This window comes from Austrofundulus limnaeus, unplaced genomic scaffold (assembly GCF_001266775.1).
Source record: "Austrofundulus limnaeus strain Quisiro unplaced genomic scaffold, Austrofundulus_limnaeus-1.0 Scaffold743, whole genome shotgun sequence".
In the NCBI taxonomy this organism is placed as follows: domain Eukaryota; kingdom Metazoa; phylum Chordata; class Actinopteri; order Cyprinodontiformes; family Rivulidae; genus Austrofundulus; species Austrofundulus limnaeus.
Window position 1 is genome coordinate 11,481 of NW_013953145.1, and position 5,240 is coordinate 16,720.

The window sequence follows — 5,240 nt, forward strand, 5'->3', positions numbered from 1 at the left end:
ATCCCACGGAGTACCTTCATTCTTGGACCAGCGTATTTCTGTCTCTGTTGTTAAATAAATATTGCCATAACACTAAATATTTAAATTGCAACCTAAATGTTTAGGCAGCTAGCTCCTTGCACTGAGACTGCACTATGTAGAGGCGCGTCCCCCAGGTGGTGGATAGGGGATACCTGTTTTGTAGGGGTGTGCCTGAATAAGCTGAAAGGCGAATAAGGTGCCGTGAACCAAAAGCAGCCGGGTAGGTGGGGCTCATTAACTTTGACAGGCAACCTGCCTAAGAGAAGGAAAATTCTGAATTAAAACCCAGGCATTGCCAACACTCGTTAGCCATCCATCCCTGGTGGATGGCAAGTTGACACAGTTTTAAATATGAGCGGAAAAGGGACCGGCCCCCAGCACCCGGCAAAAGGGGGTTCTAAAATCTCCGGGGACCCAGCCTGTGGCGCCTTGGGTGCGGGTGCCACTGGTGGTCTTACGACCATACCTCTGGTCTGTCTGGTGGGGAACCAGGCTGGGCATGCCAGTACAGTGACTGGAACAACTCCTACTCCAGCTTCCGAGCCTGATGCTCATGTGTTGGGCTCTGGACAACCGGAGGACTTAGTGCCTGGGGGCTCGGCGACGGTGAGGGCATCTGCCTTTGCTGATGCTGGGTCGACCAGGAATACTCAGCATGAGGGTAGCCCCTTGACTGCACCTCATTGGGGAGCAGTCAGGGTTGCACAAGTGCTGGGGTCTTTAAATGACGAGGACACCAACGTGCTGCTGGGGTCCTCTGATAGAGGTCAAGGGGGGGAGATGTACTCTCGGGAGGTCTAGAGGGTCTCTCCCTCTGAGACCCTAAGAAAAAGAGGAAGAAGAAGAGGAAAAATAAGAAACCCTCTTCTTGTTTGGCGGCTGGGAAAGGGGAGTCAGTGAATGAGCTTTCTAAAGGGTCGGGAGCTGACGACCCTAAACCTAGCACATCTAAAAACAGTGCTGGAGATGGAGCGGGGCCTTCTTCTCGTAAGAGGAAGATGGCTACAGCCTTGACTCCAGGGAGTGAAAAGGTCCCCAAAAAATACCGCAACAGGCAATGGCACTGGTTGCTGGTGGGAACCTGCAGGTTATCATCTTTCTAGATAATGACCCACACAGACCTCTGAAAACAGAGTGAAGTGAATATGTGCGGGCCAGCCTGGTGGGGCTGATTGACCAGGTGCCCTACGATCATCCAGTGCCACGGTTCAGTGAGTTGGGTCTTGTGCAGTTTACCTTTAGTGTAACCTGCGCAGACAAACCAGCTATGGAATGGCTCGTACGTGCTGTCTCCCAGATCCCTAGTTGGGAGGGCCATGGATTCTCTGCCAAGAGAGTCCGGGACCTCCTATTTCTTAAAAGAGTTGGTGTGTTTGTGCCTGGGGAACCTGCAGAACCCCAGGTGGTTCTGCGCCGACTCCGGAGACAGAATCCGGGACTGCAGACAGATGTTTGGAGGGTAGTTCATGTTGAGCGGCAGACTACTGGTCAGTTTCTGCTTCTCAGCGTGGACGACATGTATCCAGATGTCTTAGCAGATCTGGGGAACAGGCCATACTATGAGCTTAGCCAGTTGACCTTTAAGGTCAGTGGCAAAGCAATTAGTGAGGCCAAGTAGTGAATCCTATCCTACCTCCCAGTCTTTGTGGCTGTGGGGATGATAGAATTCATTCAGATTAACTTGCATCACTGTAAAGATGCCAGTACATTTCTTTGTACTGGCCTTAGCAGGATGCATACAGGCATAGCTTTCATCCAAGAACGTTGGATTGTAAAATCTATGGTAAAAGGCCTGGGATTTCCTGGAGGCTCACTTCTTTATGATGTGAGCAGCCAACGGCCCAGAGCAACAGTAGCCCTGACATGAGGTGTAAGATACAGTATACTGCACTGCCCCACCTAACAACAGGTGATGCTGTAGCAGTGCAGCTGGATATTCAGTCAAATGGTGAATCCAGACAAATTATTGCTGCTTCTGTTTATCTGCCATTTGATTCCCAGCAGCCACCTCTATCACAGGAGTTTATGGCGATAGTCGATTATGCTAAAGCTTAGGGCTTCTCCATACTTATAGGCTGTGATGCCAACTCCCATTATGTGTGCTGGGGAAGCTCTGATATTAACCCCAGAGGCAGATCTCTGTTAGAATACTTGCTGACAGGAGATCTGCTAGTTTTTAATCAGGGCAATGTACCTACCTTCCAAACCGTTAACAGGAAGGAGGTCACTGATAAAACAGTCAGGTCTATGGACTTGGTAAACAGCATTAGTGACTGGGAAGTGTCCCCAGAGGAAACCATGTCAGATCATTGATGAATTCAGTTTAAGCTGAAGATGGGGAAACCATGCCCAGTCACTTACAGAAACCCAAAGAACACCAATTGGAATGTGTCTATTAACAATCTATCTGGGTTGATTGGTGGAAGAATTGCTAGGATCAAAACTGTGCAAGACATAGAGACAGAAGTCACAAACATGACTGATGCTGCGCAAACTGCCTACAAGTCTGTTTGTCCGGAGAAAGTCTGGAGGCCATCAAAGCAGCCAGCTTGGCGGACTCCAGAGTTGTCTGACCTCCGTAAGGCAGCAAGAAGTAAATGGCAAAGATACAGATCCCAACCAAGTAAAACCAGGTGGGAACAGTATGTACAGTCTCGCAATCACTATAAAAGTGTTCTAAGGGAGTGTAAGAGACTTTCTTGGAGAAAGTTCTGTGAAGAAGTCAAAGGGCCTAGTGCCTCTTCTAGTGCTGGGCGGTATACCGTTTTGTATCGAATACCGGTTTTTATTTTTGTTATGATATGAATTTTCTGAAAACGGACACTCCGGTTTAAATAGCGAAACATTTTGGTGCAGCCGCCAGTGAACTGTTGTTTCCCGGGGGACATTTTTACTTGCTGCACCGCTATGTGTGTTAGCATGCTAATGTTTGGAGCAGCTAGTTGCAGCCACGGGTGGCGATTCTGCTGCGTATATTGACTAACGTTTAAAAAAACATCCCGTTTTCTCCGTCGCTGAATGTAGCAAACACCTCTTCAGTGATGTGCAGTTAGATTTAATGCAGTTAGTTAATATGGAGACGTTATGCTGATGGAGACTTAACGTGGTTCTATTGTGAAAAGCCTGCGGGAAGTAGTTCGTAGTGGAGTTGGAATTGACTGGTGTGCAAGGTGAGTCGTGCTGATAAGCTTTAATAAATAACATAAAACAATAAACCCAATCACNGTCGTGCTGATAAGCTTTAATAAATAACATAAAACAATAAACCCAATCACAATCTTTTCTTAACCCTCCTCCTTCACGACTGGACCAAAATGCATGACTACYGTCTVCAAMCACCAGTYAGAGAAGAACAGACACAGAGGAGGGAAACAGCGACACAGACAGAGGTACAGTAAAAAAAAAACTCAAGCAGGGTTTGTACATTTTATTATCAACTGAGCTGTGCTGAAAAGAAAAATACCGCCAAATACTGTGAAACCCGTGTAAATGTTGAAAATATCGTGATATAAAATTTTGATTATATCGCCCAGCTCTAGCCTCTTCTAAGCTGTACAAGCTTCTTAGAAAGGATCCAGTCAACCAATTATCCTTTGTTGTTCCACCAGAACCAGAAGGATTGCTAGTCACACAAGAAAGTGTGCTTCAGCATCTTCTCCAGGCACATTTTCTGGGGGCAGAAGAGACTGCACAGCCTGACACAGTCGCCACCCTAAATCCAACTGATGACGACTGGAGCAGAGTTGCAAGTATCATTATTAAAATTAAAGTAAAATGGGCAGTTAATATGTTTGACCCATTTAAAGCTTGTGGTCCAGTTGGTATTTCCCAGCGCTTCTTCAAAGAGGACTGGATTTACTTCTGGACACAATAATTAGAATATACAGTATGTTGCTTGTCTGGCAAACAGTTATGTACCAGTTGGGTGGAGGATGACAAAAGTTGTATTTCTGCCCAAACCTGGTAAAGCAACATATAGAGAAGCAAAATCTTTCAGACCCATCAGCTTAACATCTTTCTTGCTGAAGGGAATGGAGGGGTTGATAGACAGACATAAAAGAGATGGCACCTTAGTGCTATCACCATTAAGTCCTAAACAACATGCATATCAGGCAGGTCTTTCTACAGAAACAGACTTACATGATGTTTTGAGAATAGAACGCAGTCTGGCACATGGACAATATGTGCTTGGCTGCTTTTTGGACATACAGGGGGCATTTGATAATGTTCCTGTAGAAGCTATTGAGAGAGCACTTGTCAGCAAATGTGTGGATGAGATGTCCACAAAATGGCTCATTTTCATTCTTCGGACAAGGAAAGCATCTTCAACTCTGGGGGACTGTTCGATAACTGTAAACCTCAGACAGGGCTGTCCACAGGGAGGAGTAATCTTGCCCCTGTGTTGGCTCCTGGTTTTTGACAGCTTACTAAGTGAGTTGAATAGATCTAGACTTCACACACAAGGATATGCAGATGACTTGGTCATACTTATAGAAGGCTTCTGCCTGGGTACTGTATGTAACCTAATGCAAAGGGGACTAAACATAGTATCTAGATGGTGCCGCAAGCAGGAACTTTCTGTCAACCCAAACAAGACAGAATTGGTTCTTTTCACTCAAAAGAAGTCAATGAAGTGTTACTCACCTACAAATTTGGAGGGTGTAGAACTCTCCCTGTCAGAGTCAGTTAAGTTCTTGGGTGTCTATCTAGACAGGAAGCTTAACTGGAAAAGACACGTAAATGAAAAGTGCAAGAAGGCAGCAATGTGCCTATACCAGTGCCATAGAATTGCAGGTAGTCGTTGGGGTGCTACCCCAAAGGTTATCAGATGGATCTACACGGCCATAGTCCGCCCCATGCTATGCTATGCTGCTTTAGTGTGGTGTGTTCGAGTTCAAGTTGGGGTGGCAAGAGTGATGGCAGATCTCCTGATTATTTCTACTGTTTTACAGACAGATCCCTTATAAAGGGGTCAGTAGGTGCAGGGGTGCTGATTTTGCGCAACCACAGTGAGAGAGAGAGTACAGTTACCCATAGGGCTGCCACAAACGATTATTTTTATAATCGATTAGTCATCGATTATTTTTTCGATTAATCGACTAATCGGATCATACGTTAATCGAATATAGAACATACTGCTTATCGCACGAGAATGCACCTGCTAATATTGTATATAACCATCATGAGATTTCAGATATATACTAACTAAAAATAAAGAC